This window comes from Triturus cristatus, chromosome 5_2 (assembly GCF_964204655.1).
Source record: "Triturus cristatus chromosome 5_2, aTriCri1.1, whole genome shotgun sequence".
Taxonomy (NCBI): domain Eukaryota; kingdom Metazoa; phylum Chordata; class Amphibia; order Caudata; family Salamandridae; genus Triturus; species Triturus cristatus.
The window spans coordinates 105,073,362-105,097,376 of NC_140588.1; the positions used below are offsets into that span (position 1 = coordinate 105,073,362).

The 24,015-nt window shown below is 47.7% G+C and overlaps 1 protein-coding gene across 7 annotated transcripts in view; it reads left to right on the forward strand.

Annotated features, from left to right (window-relative positions):
- Nucleotides 1-24,015, forward strand: part of RELCH (RAB11 binding and LisH domain, coiled-coil and HEAT repeat containing) — a 760,620-nt gene that overhangs the window by 695,993 nt on the left and 40,612 nt on the right. The gene's annotated exons all lie outside the window — the stretch shown is intronic.

Below are 24,015 nucleotides of genomic sequence, written 5' to 3' on the forward strand. Positions count from 1 at the left end.
CTACTTCAATATCACCAATCCTAAACAAGTGTTGGAATAACATGATCTGTTTTTCAGTAATGTTTTCACCTCACCAAGTAACAAATCTTGCATAGTCTCTAGCTGCAGACTACTGACTTTGGGCATATATAAAACTATTGATGTGCCTGGTGTCTGCAAGTACATCCTATCATGCCTCAGCTTAGTCTGAACTGGCATGACTTGAATTTTTTGTTTTAGGTGTTATTGAGATTTGACACAAGAACAACACAAGCAATAGAACAGCATGCACAGTACGATATTTTATCACAGCTCATTTCATATTCATGTAGCCCATGGCATGTTTAATTTTGCGGAGGCCAGATAATTACAGACTGCATTTTACTTGTGGAGTTTGCATATCTTAGAAAACCTGTCTGTAACTGCAGGTAGATTTCTGTGCAACATGTCTCTACATGAAATGCTCTGTTTTGGTCAAGGGAGCATCGTAAGAGAGAGGTTCATTGGAGAAGCAATGTTGATTCTGTGTATTTACAGTATGATTTCAATGGTTAAACCAATTCTAATAATGCTGATCGTGCTTATCAAATTCAGGAAAGTTTACTCTGTAATTGTTTTAGTTGCTCTACGCTGACTGAGTATGTGTGGTTTTCAGACCTCTAATCAATTGGGGCAGGTCTTTCACATTAGCTCTATCTCTCTGTTGTTGAACGAATGTAGGTTACTGCATCCAGCTCCTAGATCCCAACAGTCTAGGTGAACACTTGCATATTTTATGGAAACAGAATGTTCGAGGAATGTGTGGCAGTAGATACACATGCTGTGCATACTCCTGCCATCTAGTGTTGGGCCCAGATGTGTGCAAGTTGTTTTTTTTCGAAGAAGTCTTTTGATTCACGAGGTATTGTGACTCCTCTTAGCAATAATGTGCATGGTCATCGACTCCATTGTTAGATTGTTTGCTTTCTGCCGTCGGGTTCGAACGTGTGTTCCGGGTTCACACTTTTGCGGTGCTCTTTTAGGTTCACATGGTTCCATCTGTCGATATTGCACTTGGACTGCATATCTGTTTATTTCTGTCTCGATCGACATCTGATTACTTCGCTCGAGTGAGGTCCGGATCTACCACGGCCCCTCCTGAGCCTCACCCATCAGGCCTACTCCCCTCTCTCTACCATTCTTCGATGGTGATGGAACCAATGCCATTTCAATATTGTCCTCGCTGCTACGCAAAATATCCTTGGACGGATTTCCTCCAGGTTTTCAATCTGTGCTTGTTGCCAGAACACAACGAGGTTTTCTGCGACGCTTGCCGACCCCTTCTGTTCCAAAAAGACACTCTGCGACCGCCGTGCTCAACAACTTGAGATGTCTTGTAGAGGGGGATACAACACCCCAGACTGCTACGGTTCTAAGTGCACTGAGAGGGAACAACACCCCCAAATGTCAGCTGCGGATGAAGAGGCTTTCTCCCTGTTGTATTTTAATACATGCATGGTTATCTATCAGCGCCTGGCAACAAGGTTCTTCTGTGGAATCTAGAATGTGGAAACCACAGAGGAAGCTTGGCTGAGGAGCTGAGAGGATGGCGTAGGGGGTCCTTATGTATTGGCTTAAATAAAGACATAATTCACCAAAGAAGAGCGTCCTTTATTCACAAAAATGTCGACGAGGGTGGGATGCCCAATTTAAGAAGAGCCAAACAGAAGAGAGATTGGAATTTCTGCTTTTATTGTGAAGTTTCTAAAGACCTCTTGAAAACGTGGATTGTGTCGATATTGAGGACCCCCAGCTATACATACGGCGTGATAGAAGGTTAGACGCAGTCGGTTGTGTTTGAAGGAACAGTTACTTATATATATTTAAGAAATTACTTGTACTTCCTGCACGACGACGTTAGTATTCAAAACAAATCAGCCAAACAGTGCGTGACTTGCAACTAGGCAACTGAGGCAAGGTTCGAACAAAGCTGCGAGTCTTACCAGTGTTGCAGCGATGTGTGCGGTTCAACGAGTGGCCAAAAAGGAGGTGAGGCGTTCTTCGTCCTAGACTTCGGGGTTAAGAGGTCGGATCGGAGGTTTGAAGAATCTCTCCACGCTGTGGTGTGGTCCGAGCGTCTGGTGGCTGTTTTGAGGGCGGAGCAGCGAAGACGAGAAGCGCATGTGCGAGAAGACAGTGACGCACGCGTGAAGGACGGACGCTTTGCTGGATCGTTGCTAAGCAACGTGTTGTTGTGTACTACACTCGCGTTAAAGGATATTGGGAACAGTGGTGCATACGCGAGTGCCTGGAAGTAACGAGTGTCAAGGCACAGGGTGATAAAACAAATACAATAACACACTGCAGGAAGAGATCTTCATTTTACCAGAGAGACTTAAAAAAAAAAAAAAGAAGTGAAGTGAAGTCACCTATAACTAGTTGTTGTCTTTAACGATACTTGGCAAGTGTAGTTTTATTTAGGAAGAGCTAGTGACAGTGCCAGTGACATTTTGTCGTACGTTCAGCAATAACTAGTCATCACTTCAACAATAGTTATTTTTTTTGTTGTAATAGAGAAGGGACGTCACCAGGAGCATGGCCACACAGTCTTCTATTCCTGTTCCACCCACATTTTTACAAGAACCTGGTCCACCTTGTATGGAATGGGATGATTGGAAGGAGGCTTTCACTACTTATCTTGAAGCTATTGGGGGGGATGTGTTCGTTCCTTAAAGAAAGTTGGCCATTTTGAAGGTGTGCCTAGGAGTAGAAGGGAGAAATGTTCTGAACACGTTACCTAGCTTTCAGACTAATGGTAGAAATGTTGATAATTCTTCAGATGAAGAAGATGCAGATGTTTATGAAATGGCCTTAACAGCGTTAGAGGATAATTTTGGTAAAAAATTAAGTATAGTGGTTGAAAGGCATACGTTTTTTTCTCGTTCACAAAAACAAGGTGAGAAAGTGGAACAATACGTTGCCGCTTTAAGGAAACTATCTATTACTTGTAAATTCAAAGATTTAAGGGATGAAATTATTAGAGACCAACTTATAAACAGAACTAATAATAAGAGAATACAAGAGAAACTTCTAGATTTAAAACACCCGTCCTTGGACAAATCTATAGAAATAGCCAGGCGTTTAGAAAATACTTCACTATATGTGAAAGAATTGTCTGAAGGTAATCCTAGAAGTGAGAACGATACTAATAAAGTATGTGCAGTGAATTATAAGTCTAAAAAAGTAGTCAGGAGCAATGGTGAGGAAAAGATTAACTTTGGTAAAAAAAACAGGAGCCTATTAGCAGAAAGTGTTGTTATAGATGTGGAAGTTACAGACACAATGCTGATGCTGCGCATTGTCCAGCTGTTAAAAGTCGGTGCTATAAATGTAGAAGAATAGGACATTTTTCACGTGCATGTAAGACTAATGACATGCCCAATTTGAAAAAAACAATAAACACGATAGATAATGCTCATATGACAAATGTAAACGAAGATGGAAGCGTTGAAGAGGAAAGTAATATTGAGGTCATGGTGATTGAACAAGTTAGTTCGGTGCAGGGCAAGCAAACAACATCGTATTCTCCTCCTAAATGTACTGTTACCATCAATAACTCAGAGATACAGATGTGGGCAGATTCATGTTCACCTTTTACTCTTATAGACAAAACCAAATGGGAGAATTTGGGTTCCATCAGATTGATTCCTACTGATGTAGAACCTTTGGGCTATTGTGGCAAAAAATGACCGGTCATAGGATACTTTAATGCTAAAATAAATTTTAAGGATCGGCAATGCGTAGCAAAGATTTATGTTGTAGAGTCCGGCAGATGTCTGTTGGGATGGATAGAACAAAAAGATTTAGGTATAATCCTTAATCCAAATCACCCTTCACAGGTACTTCTAACTGACGTTGAGAAAATAAACAAATGGGTAAAGGATTTTCCCAAACTATTTAGTAGTAAGTTGGGATGTCTCAAGGGATTCGAACATCGAATTATAGTAAAAAAGGACGCAATTCCAAAGGTACATAAGGTACGTAGTGTACCCATTGCTTTGAGAGGGAAATTGAAAGCAGAATTACAAAGGTTGTGTGAGGAAAAAGTCATTGAACCCATAGAAGCATCTGAATGGTTAAGTCCGATCGTGATCGTGCACAAACCTAATGGAAAAATCCGCATGTGTGTGGACTTAAGAGATTTGAACGAGTGTATTTGGGTAGACAGGTATCCTCTACCCCGCATAAATGAAATGCTATCTTGTATTGAAGGTGGAGTGTATTTTACAACACTAGATTTGTCAAGCGCTTACCATCAGGTACGTTTGCAAATGGAATCCAAACATCTAACATCGTTCATTACTCCTGAAGGTGCATTTCAATTTGTAAGGATGCCGTTTGGGTTAGCCTCGGCATCAACGGTGTTTCAGAGGATTATGCAAAAGACATTAAGCAATGTTAAAAATGCAATGGTGTTCCAGGATGATGTGTTAGTATGGGGAAATAGTGAAGAGCATCACGATAATGTTTTGAAGGATGTGTTGCAAAAACTTGAAACTGCTGGTCTTACCATAAGTTTGGAAAAGTGTAAATTTTGTCAAACTGAGGTTGATTATTTAGGGCATACATTGTCTCATAAAGGCATAAAACCTAAATTGAATCTAGTTGAGGCGTTCGAAAAAGCTCCTTCACCGGTAGACAAAGATCAGTTAAGATAATTTTTAGTTTTAGCTGAGTATTACGCTAAGTTCGTACATCATTTTTCTGATATTGTACAACCATTGCGAGATATTATGAAGAAGGGAGTCAATTTTGATTGGTCAAGGGAATGTCAGCTTGCTTTTGAAACAGTTAAGAAAACGGTGGCCAATGCCACTAATTTGAAGTCATTCAATCCACAAAACAAGTCAGTCATTGTAACAGATGCGAGCGGATATGGCCTAGGGGCAGTATTGATGCAAGAGTGTCATGGTAAAGAAAATGTGATTGCGTTTGCTTCACGCACACTCAAAGGAGCGGAGTTATCTTATTCCACCATTGAGAAGGAGGCATTAGCGTGCTGGTGGGGAGTGCAACATTTTCGAGTATACATTTGGGGCACAAAATTTGAACTTCGTACTGATCATAGACCATTGTTGGACATTTTCACAACCAAGGGTGCAACTAGAGCGACTCCGCGCATTGCCAAGTGGATTTATAGATTGCAGGAGTTTTTATTTGATTTTAAATATGTACCAGGGGTGAGAAACGTTAATGCAGATTGTTTATCAAGGTTACCAGTGGATAATAATGTGGATGGGAGTATGGATGATGATGATATTCTGATTGCCAATGTTGATGATTTCCATCATTCTATTAATGAACAAGAATGGAAAGATGCTATAACTGCTGATAACTCTTTAGTTAAGGTAATCAAAAAATTACCGTCTTTAATCAGTGGCAAACTAGAGGAAGACATTGCTATGTATAAAGATGTTTGGGATGAATTGTCTGTTGAGAATGGAATAGTAAGAAGAGGTGACAAATTAGTAGTGCCAATAACGTTAAGATCCAAATTAATGCATTTGTTACATGAAGGTCATGGTGGAATGTCAGCAGTTAAAAGGAAAGCAAGAATGGATTTTTGGTGGCCTAACATGGATAGAGACTTTGAAAGATTTGTGAGAGAGTGTGTATTGTGTATGTGCAGCGACAAATCTCACATAATGAGAGATTCACCAATAACACCTGTGAGTTTTCCAGAAAAAGCTTGGGAAAGGCTGGCTATTGACATATGTGGACCATTTGAAGGTTTAGGTTCGGTGGAAAAGTATGCTATTGTTATGATTAATTATTATTCAAAATGGCCTGAGGTGGCGTTTGTGAATGAGATAAAGACTAGTAATGTTATTTCCTTTTGTGAAGAAGTTTTTAGAAGAGAGGGTTGTCCTGCGGAACTATTGTCAGACAATGGTCCACAGTTCACTTCACATGAGTTTGAAGAATTTCTTAACAGATGGGGTGTCAAGCAGCTAAAAACACCAGTGTACCACCCTAGGGGAAATGGTTTAGTTGAGCGCTTCAATCGGGTTTTAGGAGAAAGCATTCAATTGGCGGTAGCTATGTCTAAGTGTTGGAAGACACAAGTAAAGGAAATGCTATGGAACTACCGAACTACTCCAAATGCGGTGTCAGGAGAGACGCCTTTTTGTATGTTAAAGGGTAGGACTCCTTGTTCTGCTGCTGTACCGGCATGGATGGGTAGGAGTGGAAGGAGAATGGTAAAGGAAGATGAAATAAGGGAAAAGGTAATCAAATATCAAGAAGATTATCAATCAAGACACAATGATAAGATTGCAATGTGCAAGAGAGTTTTTCTAAAGGGTGACTATGTGAGGGTTTGTCCCAACAACATTGTAAGGAAGGGTCACACAAGGTTATCTGAGCCTAAAGAAGTTTTGGACGTCAAGGGAAATTTAATTAAAACGTCAGATGGAAAATGGTGGAACATTGCTAGGGTTACTAAATGTAATGATGTTGAAAGGGAATACTGGTTGAAAAATGACACAAAAAGAATTGACAATTTCAGTCATGATAATTCTAACGTAGTTAGTGAAAGAGTTCCAAGTGAACGTGTAAAAATGAGACCTAAGAAGTTGAGTGATTACCAATGTTATTGATTTGAATTGTAAATGTGTTTACATTAATAAGAAGGGAGATGTGTTGTATTTTAATACATGCATGGTTATCTATCAGCGCCTGACAACAAGGTTCTTCTGTGGAATCTAGAATGTGGAAACCACAGAGGAAGCTTGGCTGAGGAGCTGAGAGGATGGCGTAGGGGGTCCTTATGTATTGGCTTAAATAAAGACATAATTCACCAAAGAAGAGCGTCCTTTATTCACAAAACTCCCCTGGAGAAAGTTCTCGCTCTGACCTAGCGATCACGGACCTCCCACCAGCTCAGCAGGTTATGACTATGGCTCCCCTTTGACAATGCATTCTTTCCAAGCAGTTTTCAAACAAAAGGCACTCAGCCTGAAACACCAGAGACAGACTTTTAGATTACCACTACCTTTGGGCCACGATTGGCACCGACAAACCTCTTCAGACAGACAGCTTCGGCTCGTCGCCAAACAAGCCTTTGAGACCGACCGCTTTAGGGTCAGCCTCCCCAGCACTGAACTGACCTCTGCACCTACCAGAACCTAAGTGCCAAAACCGAAGGCATTCTCGGAGTTGAAGACTTCGGCGACGATCAGCAAGTTTGACACCTGCACTATCGAGCTGATTCTTTATTAGAAGCAGGTCGTATCCTTGCCCGCTCTTCGAGCCTTGCTGTTCCACCCTCAAAATGTCAGCCTGGACATTCCAGTTCCTGTAAAACAATTCAAGAAAGTGGATAAGGCTACCAGCCCCTTACCCCATGCAGTGCCATCACCTCGCCCAGTTCCTTAGCCTTCGCTCTCCCTTCCTCCGGAGACCCCCTTAACATCGCACCTGAGGGGGTCCCCACACTCTGACACAGGTGGCCATGGGGCGTAGGGGGTTAAAGAGACATTTGACACTCCCCAACAAGGTGACCAATGGGACTTGTACGATGTAGACCCAGCAAGGGACTCAGACCCAGACCTTTACCCTGCCCGCCTCTCCCCTCTGGATCATTCCACATCCATCCAGGAACTCATTGGTAAGGCGGCCTCCTTTCATGAGGTGGAACTCCACACTGAGCCCTTGGAGTAGGACTTCCTCTTCAAAACCTTGTCTTCCACTCATCACTCCAGTCAGTGTCTCCCTTTACTCAAGGGCATTTTAATTCATATTCCTGACATTTTTAAAGACCCTGTCCGAGCTAAGGTTATAACACCAAGGGTAGATAAAAAAAAAAATAAGGCCTCCCCTTCTGACGTTAACTATATTCGCTGTCAGCTCCCACCCAATTCTCTGGTAATCACCACTGCCTGTAAGTGAGCCAACTCCCAGGCCAGCTGGTATGCTCCACCACCAGATAAGGAAAGCAAGTGCATAGATACTGCAGAGAAACAGGTGGGCGCCCAATTGGGCAACCGCTGGCTCATTGCTAATTCTGTCAGACGTCTTACAAGATGTGATCATGCCCACTGGGACAAAATGGAGGATCTCCTTCAATACCTCATTGAAGAGCATAGAAAGCAGGGCTCAAACACCTCTATTCGCTGTGCTCTAGTGCAGCTGACACCACTGCGTTAATGGGTAAATTCTAGCATTCTGCTACACAGACACTCATGACTCTGTATCTCTGGTTTTAAGCTGGAAGTTTAGCGGAACCTGCTGAACATGCCCTTTGATGGTGAGCACCTCTTTGGTCCACAGATGAACCAAACTTTAGAAAAAATGAAAAAGGATATGGAGACAGCCAGAGCGATGTGGCCACTGCCAACACCCACTCTCTGCAGTTCCTTTCGCCATACCCCTTACCGTGGAGGCTCAAAGACCACCTCCCATGAAGCCTCCAAGGCTTATCGGCGCACCCAGGGCTGGCAATCCTGTCCCAGGGGCTACTTTAGAGGATCCTTTAGGAGAAACTGTACCAGAGGCATGGGTAGGTCCCCAAAAGGAGCTACACCTGACACCAAACCCTGACTTACCTCTTTATCCCCCCTGACCACACAACACCTGTTGGGGGGGCGGTAGGACCTACAAGACTTATTTTCCAAAGGGCAAACAGTCACTTCAGACCAGCCGGTGTTGGATATTATCCACGCCTGCCACCATTCCACCTCACAAACACAGACTCTCACCAGAACATCAAAGGCTGCCCACAAAGAAGGACAACGCCCTCCTCCTCAAAAGAGCTATAGAACTCATCCCTTGCCATCAGTACTTCCTAATACTCAAAAAGGACTGGGCCCTCAGGACCATTCTGGACCTCAGGGCCCTAAATGAATTCATCCTGTTAGAGCGTTTTCACATGGTGAGCCTTCAAGATGTCATTACGCTTCTCTAGCAGGGCGTCTTTATGGCTGCGCTTGAACTAAAATATGCGTATTTCCACATACTCATACATCTGGCTCATCGCCGGTATCTCAGATTTGTTGTTAGCAGAAGACATTATCAGTTCAAAGTACTCCCCTTTGGGGTCCCTACTGCACCTCGGGTATTCACCAAATGCCTTGCGGTGGTGGCTACACATCCATGCATACAGAGCATCAACATATTCCCAAATTTGGATGATTGGCTTATCCAAAGTGCCACCCACCAGTAGTGCTGCAAAGACACATAGGTTCACAATAGATCTGATGCATCTCTTAGGGTTTACCATCAACCCCTCAAAATCCCTCGTCCAGATCCAGCCCTACCTAGGAGCTATTCTCAACTCTGAGGTAGGCATAGCCTATCCGAATCCTGCCAGGATCCAGTCCTTTCAGACACTGCTCACCTTGTTTCACCAAATCTGCAACTCACAGTCAGAACAGTCATGCGCCTCCTAGACTTGATGGCCTCCTGCATTGCCATAGTACCTCATACCAGGCTTCACATGCGTCCGTTCCAAGAATGTTTAGCACAACAGTGATCTCAGGCGGAGGTCATTGTGATGATCTAAAGTTGATCGACCACCAGCTCATCGCTGACTGCATTGGTGGAACACCAACAACCTGTTGCAGGGACCGCCTTTCCTCGACCCAGTTCTGCAAAGGATTGTTACAGCGGATGTCTCTTACGGGTGGGGTGCACACTTACAGGATTTGACTGTACAGAGTCAGTGAGAAACCAAATACCAGGGCCTCCACATCAGCTACCTGGAACTTCTAGCTTTTCACCTAGCAATGAAAGCTTTCCTACCTCACCTGATTGACAAGACTGTTCTTCTATGGAGGGACAAAATGACAGCAATGTATTACCTTCGGAAAGAGGGTGGGGGGGCGCTCTCCACAGCTGTCTCTGCTATGCCAGATAATTTGGTATTGAGCTCTCCGTCACAAAATTAATTTGTTAGCGGAGTTCCTTTCAGAGATGGAAAGCAATTTTGCCGACCCCCCTCAGTAGGATATGACAACTCCATCAAGTTGGGAACTCCACTTGAAAGTCCTCCTCTGTTTGTTTCACAGTTGGGGGGAGGCGGACCTGTTTGCATAAGCAGAAAAGGGCAAATGCCCAAACTTCACCTCCAGGTTCCCACACTCCCAGTCCAGCGGCAATGCACTATAGATAAATTGGTCAAGGCTGTTTACTTACGCTTTTCCTCCTCTTCCATTTTTGGTTTGAAGGCTTCGGCAGGTCTCCCTCATGTTCATCCTGGTGGCACCCACATATGCCCGCCAACCCTGGTAAATGACTCTGCACAGACCGCTCGTTCCACCCAAGAGGTTCCCCATCAAGCCAGACACTCTCACGCAGAACCATGGTGAAATCGGGCTCCTGAGGTCATAGAATTTGGATGCCGTAATCTTCCACCTGAATGCATGATTCTCAATGAAACACGCAGACCGACCACCTGTGTGTGCTACGCGGCCAAGTGGAAGATATTTGTCTGCTACTGTCACTCTAAAGAAATTGATCCATTAATAGCCATGGTACAAGACATTGTCTGTTACTTACTTCACTTGCAGGTTTCTAGACTAGCCTTTACTTCCATACAATTACATCTAGCCACCGTGGCTGCTTACTTTCAGAATAGACAACCCATCTCTCTTCAGGTTACCGGTCATTAAAGCTTTCCTGGAGGGTCTCAAAAGGATAATTCCTCCCCGGGTCCCACCGGCCTCCTCATGAAAGCTCAACATTGTACTCGAACGACTCATGGCTCCTCCATTTGAGCCTCTCCACACCTGCCCCCTTCAGTTCCTCTCTTGGAAAATGGCATTTCCAGTCTCTATCACCTCACTCGGGCGTGTCAGTGAGCCTCAGGCTTAACCATGGAAGAACCCTTCTTCCAAGAACATAGGGATAGGGTTGTCCTCTGCACCAACCCCGAATTTCTTCCTAAGGTGGTCTCTCACTTCCACCCTAATCATTCCATTGACCTTTCCATTTTTTCCTCAACTTGATTCAGTTGTGGATTGGGCTCTCCATGCTTTGGATGTAAAATGAGCCCTCATGTACTACGTTGATAGAACCAGACCATTTAGGAAAACACAACAATGTTTTGTTGCCTTCTCCGAACCCCACAAAGGAAAGGCTCTGTCCAAGTCAGACATTGCAAGATGGATAGTTTAATGCATCCAGCTAAGATGACTGTACCCCCTCCTCCTAGAGCACACACTACTTGAAAGATAGGATTCTCTATGGCCTTCCTGGGAAACATCCAAGTAGCTGATATATGCAAAGCAGCTACTTGGTCCATAACACACACTTTCACCAAAAATGACTGTGTGGCTGCCCTAGCCAGACAAAAAGCTAATGTTTGTACACTCTTTCAAATTACTGAAACATCAACTGGCTATTCATTCATCAGGGGTAGACATTTGCAGACATGGTCAGACGTCATGCGATGTACAGTATTTTCAAAAGGAGGTATTAGTTAAAGTTGAAATTTTTAACACACGGATTCCTCCTATGGGTCGTAGAGTGCATTTTGTTTTATTTATCATGTTGTCCAGTTTGTGATTTCTTCACCTCTTGTAAATTAGTTTTAGTCTTTCGTGTACACTTTGTTAGATCACTGTCGCACCCCAAAAGAAGATGGTTCCAAACATGGAGCATGTGTAATGAGAAGGATTGGACAAGCTGAGACTGCTCATAAATTGAAGTAATTGGGACTTTCTCACACTGGAGGCAGCTGTTTAAAAAAGGCCTAAATAAATAGAATTTATGAATTGATAGTGGCTGGCAACAAATTACTGTGCATGTCAATGGTGTCTTGTGAATAATGATATAACAACTCACATTTGTGTGTTAACCATCCATAACAAAGAAGTAGAGCACACATGGGGTCAAAAACAAATTGGTATAAATTTGGAATAGGACCCAGATTCAGGAGTTGGGTGGAACTAATATACAACATGCTGGGTTCGCCGGTCCGGGTAAACAGCGCAGCGTCATCGGCCTTCCCCATTGGCCAGGGTACGAGACGGGGGTGCCCATTCTCCCCACTCCTTTTTGCTCTTACACTGCAATCCCTGGCTTTTACGATCCGTAGTCACCTGGAGATTCAAGGTTTTAAAATCACTCCTATAGACACAGAGGAAGAAAAGATCTCGCTCTATGAGGACAACATCGTTCTCTACGTTACAGATCTGAGAATTACTATCTCTGTCCTGTTTAGTACTATAGAAACGTATGGGAGGCACTCTGGATACAAGATAAACTGGAATAAATCCATGTTGCATTGCCCCGGCGTGATTCCACCGTGTCTGCCTCTACCTGGAGAACTGAAGGTGACTCAAGAGGGATTCCAATACCTTGGTATTTTCATTACCCCACATAAGGAAATGTTTAGGCACTGTAACGTTGGAAGGGTCATCTGTAAATTTAAAGAGGATGTGGAGAGGAGGGTCCTCCGCTTCTCCTTGTTAGCAAGGGCACCATTTTTAAAATAATCACCCTGCCGCAGTTACTCTACGCTCTTCAGAACACCTACCAGCCACTCCCTCGGACGGTGTTCACCGGACTAGAGGGAGATATCCGATCCCGGCTATGTCAGGGAGGCCATCTCAGAATAGCACTTAAAACGTTACAATGCAACCCCTTCAATGGTGGGATAGCTCTGCCAGACATAGAGGACTATTACTGGGCCGCACATTTGATCCCCATCAATGATTGGTCCATTGGGCACAATATCATCCCACATGTAGGCTAGAGAGGGATTTCATGGAACCACATACACAGTTCCATTACCTCTATGGTGGCAAGGGAGCCTTTCGGCTACTGCCAGCGACGTGGGTTACCATGGAGGTGTGGGACAGGGCGACAAAAGCGATGGGGTGGACACACCGGATTACCAGGGTAACGCCACTTTGGAAGGGGGGGTTGGTTCAAAGATTAGTGCAAACGGAAAGAATTTGGGACATAGGACTTGGTGGGCATCCCTACCATAGGCGATATCGTGGAGAAAGGCAAACTTAAATCCTTGTCCAGTCTCAGTACAGAATAGGGGCTCCACAGGTCCCAATTTATTAAGGACGCACAACTAAGCCATGCGTGGCTAGCAAAGGGTATATTGTGTGCAGATTTACTGGAATTTACCCCTCTGGAGGAGGGGTTATTGCAAGAGGACTTCTCAGAAAAAGCGATCTCTCTTACTTACAAAATGATAAACAATAACATACCAGGTAACCTGGGGAAGATACGCAAGAGATGGGAAGGGACCTGGGAACCCTGGAAGACATTGACTGGGAGGCAGCATTGATGCACCCAAGGGAAGTGGCCATTAAAGATAAACCGCGCCTTGTCCAGAACAAAATCCTACATAGAATATATTATGATAGAGAGAAACTTCATAAGATAGGCAGAGTAGAGATACTGTATTGCCTTAGGTGCAGGGACGTCAAGGGAGATTTCTTTCATAAGATATGGTACTGCCCGCTCTACAATCTTACTGGAGGGCGTTTATTAGGGAGCTGGTGCGGTAGTGGGGGTACCTCTGCCGACTGACCCAGGGTTTGTTCTTCTGGGAATCCCGAATGATATTGATGTCAATAGGGCTCAATTACTCTTAAGCTCTCTGGGTCTGGTGGTAGCCAAACAATATGTGGTCAGACAGTGGGGGTCAGATGCAGGAATGGAGGAGGGGGCTGGACTTCTATATGGCCGCTGAACATACTACAGCAGGGGATGCTCCCGAAAGTTTTGTAGTATATGGGGTCCCGGGAGGCGCTAAAGTCCTTCCTCTCCACCCTGGATGGATTGGTTCCCCTGGACAGCTCCACTACGTAAACGTGGTGGAGGCCCAGTGTGTTGATTCAGGGGCCGTGTAACTTGGTGGGGAGGTCCAATGGATTGATGGGAAAGTGGTGTAACTAGACCCTCAATGTGTGACAGTCGCTCCTCAGTTCTCATTAGTTGTACTTGCAATGGGTTCAACAGAACAGTAATTAGTGTCTCAAACCTCTTCCACATATCGTCACCCTCTATTAGTGGTAGAGAGACAAGATCCTTAGTTATCGCAGGAGTCAGGGTGGAATTTGGGCCAAGGCCAGTTCTTTCAGTTCCTTCCTTTCCTCTACATCTTTCAGGTTGGGATTTCTGCTTCACCGCCTACTTTGCAGGTCTACCCACCCCTTCTGCGTTTCTCTGAGGGCTCATTGTTCTTGTCAGGTGCAGCTGTCGGACCCAGACCCACTATTGATGACTTTGATGACTTTAACTTGATTATAGGCTCGTCAGGGGGGTGGTAGCTCACCGGTGCAGCCGTGGATGTAGATAATGGCAACGGTACTGATAAGGTGGGTGGTGAGGCTAATAGGGGGGTTAACAGACTATTCGCACCAAGTGAAGAACGCTTCAGGGCAGTCAGTGAGTCCAGGGAAAGGCGTCTCTTGGTTATTGCGATCTCATGGGTTAATACCGATTCTGCCCTTGTTAGAAATGCATCCAATGTTCCTGCCTGATCAGCATGGGTATTTCTTTTAGCCATCTGTTAGGAGTGTCTATAAGTGGGATAAAGAAAAGCACACACAATCTTAACAGACTACAATAAGTTCCTCTGTTGGGTGTGTTGTAGGAGTCCCAACTCACAGATGACAGAGGGTGGGCCCAGTCCAGTCTCTTGCGGGCTCCAACAGGCATGGATGAGCCCGCCTTTGGCCCTGGCTTTGCCGGGGTGCAGCCCAGGCACGCCCGCCCGCATCCCGCTCTGTGGGAGCCGCAAAATGATTATATGCGCCTCTGGACGCGGGAAAACTGCTGGTGGTGCCTCCTGGCGCTGGGAACTCTGGGCTTGCAGTCCCCCTCCTCACGTTACTGGTGCTAACTGCGGCTGGCGTTGGCGGCTCCCGCACTGCGGGAGCTGCAAGATGATTAGATGTGCCTCTGGGCACTGGAAAACTGCTGGCGGCGCCTCCTGATGCTGGGCACTCTGGGACTTGCAGTCCCCCTCTGCGCGTTACTGGTGCTGACTGTGGCTGGCGTTGGCGGCTCCCATACATACTCATAGAGGCTATCAGCAACTTGAGTATTTTGTTGATCAAATAAGTTGTGATAAAATGTTCTACCATAATGTCTGCAGTGCCCAACCCAGTTAGCAGTAGTTGAAATCAACGCAAAGAATTTGAGTTTAACTTTCACGTTAGTACATTTGTGAGAAATCAAGATGTCCCAACCTCCCTTCGCCCTCCCAGAAGTAGCGAGTATAGCAAGATTGCTATAGAAGCGGTACCTATTCATTTGAAAGTCTATTAGAGACCATGTCTCCTGGAAGCAAATCAACTCGTGGCCTGAAACAAAACCGACCCAGTCCTGATTTACAAGCTTGGTGCGTTGTCCCCCAGTGTTCCAAGGTAGTACTTTAAAGGGGAGATTAGTACCACTGTGCAAACAGCCAGATCATCCATATGTCCAGGGGCCTTTGGGTTAATGACAATAGTTGGGTGGGGGGGAGGGAGAGGTGGGACTTTTCCAATAGCTGAATCAGAGTCTAATTGTAGTCGTATAGCGGGGGGCCTGAATGCTCATGGACTAATATCAGTCAATCATTCTCCTCCAGATTGTTTAAGGCAGAGTAACAGATATTAAAACAGAGATCAAAAGAAGATGAGCTAATCACCGGACATACAAGAACCTTGGGATTAACAGATGGGCCTTCATACAAGCCCATGGATAGTGCATAGAAATATCTTGACGATAACGCTCTTACTTGACCGTGGGAAACTGTTGGATGGCTTAAGAGAGACAGACGTTTCCTCACCAGCCCTGGTAATCTAGGTTTAACTACCACACAATCATTGTAAGGGAGGGCTCTGTGATTACCAATGCCTGAGACTCGCCACACAGTAAGTATCTTATATGAAAGGCCCTTAGTCCTCCCCGCAGAAGAACTAAACAAATGTAAAACTTTTTATTTCAAAGCTTCTTCAGATTCATCCCCCCCCTTCTAGACAAAGTAGGAACATGATTTAGAATAATAACATAGGATGTTGACTCGGGTGGAAGATATAGAGGTGACTAAGCTGGGCGGTTAATCGAAGGCCTTTAGGAGGTCGGCTCGACGTTCACAGGAGGAGCCAAACTTATCTGAGAGTGAGCATAATTTGAGTCAGAGGGTTCGGAGACAAAGAGCATAGTGGCAGGCCCATTGCATTGCAGTTGATGATATATGGGCTTAGGGTGAGAAGTCCCCGGTGCCGTGGAAAGAGGTACAGATGTAGTGCTGTAGTTACTCGCCGAGCAAATCACCCCCTGTGAGTTAGGAAACTGCTGTCTGTACAGGTCTGTGTTCTTTCCCACTCTCTGTTCCAATTTATCAAACCAGTCTTTTTTTAAGATCAACAACTAGTGCTTCAATTCTTCGAAATAGATCATCATAACATGATTTGACTAAGGTGCCACAAGTGTGCGAGGATGTCTCCATGGTACACAATGTTTGCGAAAATCTCATGTTGTATAGCCCAGTTAGGAGGATGGTGACATGGTTTCCTTCTTGGAAACAATTGCCTGTTACTCCTACTTCGCTTGCTCGGGGTGAGTCATACGGGTGGCTGGGAACAGCCGATGTGGCAGACAGATTTTCAATGGGATTTGCTGTTTCTCTAAAATCACCCAATAATTCATCATCCACGTAGGTACTATCTTTTTTAGGTATGAGAGATCTGGCCTGACTTGTACATACCCTTACTGGTGCTCAGCAGATCATCAGATGGAAACGGCACATCCGCTTTGGGTGTTAGTTGGGCATGTGATTCTTGTGTGCTTGATGAGGATAATGAACATCTTCTCACCGCATTTATTCTTTCTTCAACCCAGCCAATTTCAGTGATCAAAGCACTTATAACTGTTGATAAATAATTAGTAATAGCAGGTATTTTTAGAGGAGATGGGTGCAGTTCCTTTAGTTGCTTTTGCAGGCCTAGAGCCTTGCAGTTTTCATTTACCCATTATCTTGATAAGTACAGCAAAGATTGTACCAAGCAAGACAAGTTAACTAATGAATTTATAGTAATAGGAAAAATATTTTCTTTTGGGCAACACGCAGGGTTTACCTTCAAAACCTAGGCCACACGAAAGAGGAGTGGCCCTGCTGTGCATGGGCACAGAAGGGCCGGCCCTTGGTCCGGGATTTGCCTGGGCTGGCCTGCGCTGGGGGACAGCAGCACACCTTTAATGGTGGCAAGATGAGGTGCAGGTGAGAGGGAGTAGTGGGATTCTAAGTCCCCAGCAGCAGCGGCATAGACTATGGCAGCTCCCTTCTGACCAGCTTTGAGGCAGCGGGGTAATGCAGGTCACCAGTGCTGGCAGAAAAAGTCTCGGCCCAAGAAATGGTATCCGCAACAGGCAGACACCGCCTCCATTACCCCGGACTGCAGCGCTCCTTTTATGGTGGCAAGATGGCCCCCAGGGGAGAGCCAGAGGGAACTGTCAGATTTTAAGTCCCCAGCAGCAGCGACATAGACTGCGGCAGCTCCCCTCTGATTATCTTTGAGGCAGCAGAGCAATGTGGGTCACAGCGGTGCTGGCAGAAAAAATCACAGAATGGTATCCGCAACATGCAGACATAGCATTGTATTGCAAACATCTACTGTGCATAAACTGTCCAAAGTGTGAGCACAACTGTGCTATATTTATGTCCCTTTTTGTGTTAAAAATAGATATGCTGGCAGACATTGAAAATCTTTGGCAATAATGGTTGAGATGTGAGTCCCTTGCTTGCTGTGTCACGAGATTCAAGATAGCCTGGCTGATGAGGGGTGATACCCGGAACCATTCCCAGGATGCTTGTTTCAGGTCCAGGTAGGACCTGGTCTGGCAGTTCGAACTGGGTTGTTCCAATGGGGAGCAGGGTCAAGACTGATTTGCATATGTCTGGGTCCAAATTGGGGTGGCATAGTGAGCAAAAGAATGATGGATTTCCCCCAGATATCTTGACTGGGGGTGAGTGAAAAGTTTCAGCACTCCATCCATAATTTTCTAGAGTTTGCTATGTTCGCCCGAGGTGGCCAAAAGTTTGGCCAGATGAGGGTCCCTTGCTCACTGTGCCACTGGATTCAAGCTAGCCTGGCTGATGAGGGGTGATACCCGAAACCAGTCCCAGGATGCTTGTTTCCGGTCAAGGTAGGACCTGGTCTGGCAGTTCGGACCGGGCTGTTCCCATGGGGAGCAGGGTCAAGACTGATTTGCATATGCCTGGGTCCAAACTGGGGTGGCATAGTGAGCAAAAGAAGGATGGATTTAACTCAGATCTTGACTATGGGTGAGTGTTTGAAAAGATTCAGTACTCCGTCCGTCATTTTTTTGTGTTTGCTATGGCACAACCAACAGAACCATGTCCCAAAAAGGCATGTGTATATCTGTCGAGGTAGGCTAGTGGCATTTAGGGACTATAGTGGCTTGCTGCCAGCATAGATGATATTCTTTCCCCCATCTTCCAGGCGTTTGGGCTCTCTGTTGACTGGAGGGGTGGGGAAAGTGCCCAACACCTGACCCATAGAACACAACGCATCAAATACACCAAGCTTTCTAGTGAAGGAAATCACGAGTGGACACGAAAAGAAGGTCCCCAGGGGATGGGAGATAGCATCTTGCCAGCAGTCTATTTAATTCTGGGGTGGAAGATGATTTCTTGCACGGAGCGAACACTGGCTCGAGCACAGCATCACTGAAAGGAATCAGTGGCTCAAAGAATGGTGCTGAGGGTTATAGGACCCCTGTTAGAATGTTAGTCTTTGCCTCAATTGATGGTAAAGGAAGCTGCAACACTTCTGCTGTTTTTCTTTTCTGATGGATACTTTTAACTGCTGATTCCTCAGCTTTGCTACATTGCCAGGCGCCAGAGTGAATCCAGATTTTTCCGCATAGCCCCCTATACATCATAAGGTGGTGTCGTGCAGCTCCGCGTTGACCCGCTCTGCCCCGAAAGTGATGGCGGGAGGCACATATATGTGCCTCCCAAGCATGCTAATATCAGTTTCTTTATGGGCACTGTCCGCCCCTTCAAATGCGAACCCTACAAACTAGCTGTTCATGTCAGTTTGTAGATCTCTAATTTGTGACCTCCTTTGATAGAAAAGAGTCCATTCCACAGAACGGGGAAATGGGAGGGTGGTGAGGAATGTGCTTTAGAGCATCCACCTGAAAGAGCATTATTGAAGGAAAGTGACTGCTGATGGATATTTCTAACCGCAGCTTCCTCAACTTTAGAATAGGTGTGAAAGCAGTACCTCCACCTGTGGTAGATCTGTCAAATGATTTAGACCAAAAAGTCCTGCAGATCGAATGGCCAAAATGACTTTTGCGTCCAACCTGGCTTTCAAGGCAATAATGCTTCCCGCATGTGTGCACTGATGCCCATGTAGCAGTCAGACACATACCCAGGACAGCCTTGACCCTGGTGCAGTGGGCCCCCAATCCTTCAAGAGGCTGCTTCTTGGCCAGCGTGTAGCAGATCCTGATGCAGAGGATTATCCACCTAGATAAGGTCCTCTACCGCACTGCCTTGTATTTCTTTGCTCCAGAAAACCCCACAAAAATGTTAATTGTCCACTTTATAGATCTTGGTACGATAAATGTAAAAGTGCTCTTTTATGGTCCAAGCAATGGAATCTCTCCTCCTCTTTAAAGGGGTGAGGTGGGGCAAATACTTTTTTAAGAGTGATGAACTGGCCCACATGAAAGGGATTTGAGACTTTCGATAGAAAGGCCGCTTTAGTCCTCCCCACAAATATGTCTGGAATGAAGATGGTATAGGGTGGCTGGACTTAAAAGCTTAAAGCTCACTCATGCAATGAGCTACGGTGAACCTGATGAGAAAGACGATCTTCAGGGTCAGGAAACGTACGGAACAGCTGTGCAGTGACTCGAAAGGGGTACATGTAGGGAAAATATGGACCAAATTAAGGTCTCGCTGTGGCATCTCAAATGGTTTAGGAGGAAATATGTGGACCAAACCTTTAAGAAAATGCACCACAACAGGTGATTTGATTAAGGACAGTTGGTCTGTTAAGTGCACTAAGGCCAGAAGAGCCTACAGATGCATCTAACATTGCCCACTGTAAGACTTTGCAGGGCCAAAGACAAAACAAAGAGTAATCCATCCAATAGTTTAGCCTGCAACTGGTCTGTGCTATGGGTGCCACACCAAGCAACAAATTTGTCCCATTGTCCGGCGTAAACAGATTTATAGAAGGACGCTTGGGCCCATGAATCTGAAAGAAACACGTTAGTTAGATTCCTCACCTTTGAATATCCCCAGGCGTCAGGCTGGATCCGGAAAGATTTTGTAGCAATACCCCTTGCGCGTCGCTAGGCGGCGTCTGCGGCTCCGCGTCCGTCGTTGGCGTCGTGCGCCAGATTGACGTCCCCGTAGTACTTAGACGCCACCCTCGCGCGCTGACGTCAGTTCTTCTTTTTTATGCGCCAGACAGCGCCGATCTGGGAAGAGCTTACCCCTTAGTCAATTTTTGACTACACTTATTTGACTCTTTTTGGTCTTCTGTCGACTCGACTCTGGTGCCGGTAGGATGCCTGAGTTTAAAGCCTTTGACTCCTGTCATCGACTGATGTCGGTGACGGACCACCATCGCCGGTGCCTTTACTGCCTGGGGGCCGACCACGACGCGGAGTCGTGCCCCGATTGTCAGGCCATGACCTCGAAGGCTAGGCGGGAGCGGTCCCGTAAGCTTCTCGAGCTTCGGCACTCGGCTCCGCGCCGCTCATGGTCCCGGTCCAGGAGGAGGTCCAAGGACCGGTCGCGGAGCCGCAGCCACCATCATCACTCGTCGGGCTCGAAAACTTCGGGTAAGTCGAAGCGATCAAAGAAGCCGACGGTCAGGGTGGTCCCACCCCCGCGGCTCCGTCGCAGCCGCAGGAGCCGCGTCCGTCTCCATACCCGCCGGTCCCTGGGACTGACGGGACTCCGGCGGAGGTCAGTGCCTTCCTCTCGGCCATGAGGGGCCTGGCTCCGCCGTCGATGCCTGCTGGCGCGCCTTCGGGCCCCACGGGCTCGACTGGGCGCCCTCGCGTGCCGGCGGCTCTGGCCCCGACGCCGACTTCGGTGCCGACGCCACAGGACCCCGAGGGATCCAGGCCTGGATCTCTGCCGGCGCAAGTCGACCACACAACGCCTCCTCCGGTGGCGCCGACACCGGTTCCGCCTCCGGCGCCGTCTCCGGACGACGCCGTTCCCCAGTTTAGCCCCCGTCCAGGTCCGGCGCAGGCGCGGCGCTCGACGCCACACCCGACGCCACACCCGACGCCGATGGATGAGCGTTTCATCTACTGCGCGGCTCCGATCATTCCTCCTGTTTATCAATAATCGGATGACGGGGGCGACTGGGAGGGGTCTGAGGACCCTATGGCCAGACAGGGCCTACTTTCACAGGACTGGGCAGACGAACTGGGGGATGCCAGTGGTCTGGACAACTCCCCGGACGCTGGTTTCAGCTCTCCTCCGACTGTGGCCTCGGAGGAAGGTGCAGCTTTCTCAGTGGTGCTGCGCAAGGCGGCCGAAGCCCTGGGGCTCGAGTTGCCTGCTGTGGCCGTGAGGACTAACATCCTCACAAAGGTGCTTTAACCGTCAGCAAGCTCCACAGAGCCTTTGCTGCAGTTCAATGAGGCCCTCATAGACGTTCTGCAGGGCACTTGGTCCATGCCCTCCACAGTTCCTCCTGTGGATCGGAACGTGGCCTGGCGCCACCGTCCTGCTCCAGGCGACCCCAGTTTCCTGTCCCAACACCCCACCCCCGAGAGTCTGGTTATCCAGGCCTCCACTTCCCAATCCTCCTTCCCGTCCGCTCCTCCGGAGCGGGAATCCAAGAGGCTGGAACAGTTCGGAAAGAAGCTGTTCTCTTCCCTGAGTTTGGGCCTGCGGTCTTTGAACACCGCTTGCCTCTTGGACCGTTTCTCCCACTCTCTGTGGGATACGGTGGAGGACGTGCTGCCCCTGTGTCCGGAGGAGTCCCGGACACGTCTCTCCCAGGCGCTTGCTGGCGGGCGAGATGCAGCACGACATGCCATACGGTGTGGACTAGACACCACGGACTCGCTGGGTAGGGTGATTTCCACCACGGTGGCGCTCCGACGCCACGCCTGGCTGCGGTCCACGTCTTTCTCGGGGGATGTCCAAAGTACCCTCATGGATATGCCCTTTGATGGCACTCGCCTTTTTGGTGAGAAGGCGGATAGTGCGCTGGCTCGTTTTAAGGACTCCCGGGCTACGGCCAAGTCCTTGGGGTCTCTCGACGTGGATTCCGCCGTGGCAGTACTGGAGGACAACGTGCCGGTCAGTCCACATCCACCCCGGCAGCATCCGCCTCAAAGCCCTCCTAGTCCGAGCTTTCAGGCCCATTCCACGCCAGTGGGCGGCAGAGTTCGCCATCACCTGCTCCACTAGCAATCCATCACATCGGACAGGTGGGTGCTGCAAATCGTCCGAGGGGGCTACTCCCTCCCCTTCGAGACGACCCCTCCAGCCATGCCACCGCAGTGCCACCGTATATCGGAGGATCACTTGAATCCTCTGCGGGAGGAAGTTACGGCCCTCTTGGCCAAAGAGGCCGTCGAGCGCGTTCCTGGTCCAGAAGTAGGCCGTGGTTGCTATTCCCACTACTTTCTGGTTCCCAAGAAGTGCAAAGGGGGCCTTCGCCCTATCTTGGACCTCAGGAGCGTCAACGCCTTCCTCCGGAAGGAACGGTTCAAGATGCTAACTTTAGCTCAGGTTCTGGCTGCCCCCGACCCTGGAGACTGGATGTTGGAGTTGGACTTGCAGGACGCCTATTTTCACATCCCCGTCCTGCCGGCCCACCGGCGTTACCTGCGGTTCACTGTGGGTCAGGAGCACTTTCGGTTCACCGTGCTCCCCTTCGGCCTCACCAGTGCCCCTCGGGTGTTCACGAAAGTGATGGCGGTGGTCGCAGCTCATCTGCGCAGATCGGGGATTCCAGTCTTCCCTATCTCGACGACTGGCTGTTGAAGGCGGGCTCACCCCAGCAAGTCGTCTCCCACCTCCAGACTACGGCCGACCTCCTGCATTTGCTGGGGTTCTCCATCAACGTGCCAAAGTCACACCTGAGACCCTCCCAGAAGCTCCTCTTCATCGGAGCGGTTCTCGATTCGGCACAGTTCCGGGCTTATCCTCCGGAACAGCGGGTCCGGGATATTCAGGCTCTGATTCCCATCTTTCGCCCTCTATCCTGGGTTTCGGTCAAATTGGTGCTGCAGCTTCTGGGGCTGATGGCCTCCTGCATCCTGTTGGTGCATTACGCCAGGTGGCGAATGCGGGCTCTGCAGTGGGACCTGAAGTTTCATTGGGCCCAGCATCGAGGCAACCTGTCCGACCATGTCTTGATCTCGGAGGGCACTGCGAAACAGTTGCAGTGGTGGCTCACGGACCGCGATTGGGTCAGGAGCAGATGCCTCTCCCTACCCCAACCAGAGCACGTAGTAGTGACGGACGCGTCCCTCCTGGAATGGGGGGGGCCATATGGGAGAGGCGGAGATCAGAGGCCTCTGGTCTCCGGCGGAGTCTCAACTCCATATCAACTTGTTGGAGCTGAGAGCGATCCGGCTTGCACTGAAAGCCTTCCTTCCCTCTGTCCGGGGAAGTGTCATGCAGGTGTTCACGGACAACACCACCGCCATGTGGTATTGCAACAAACAGGGCGGGGTGGGGTCGTGGACCCTTTGTCAGGAGGCTCTGCGCCTCTGGACATGGCTGGAACACCAGGGCATCATCCTGGTGGTTCAACATCTGGCGGGCTCCCTGAACGCCAGAGCAGACGAACTCAGCCGCCGGTGCATGATGGATCACGAATGGCGTCTGAACTCGGACGTGGCGCAAGGTCTCTTTCTTCAGTGGGGAGAGCCTTGGTTAGATCTATTCGCCACCGAAGAGAACACGCAATGTCAGCAGTTCTGCACGTTGGAATTTCCAAGACGGCACTCGCTCGGAGACACTTTTCATTGCGAGTGGAGTTGCGGTCTGTTGTACGCCTTTCCGCCTATACCACTTCT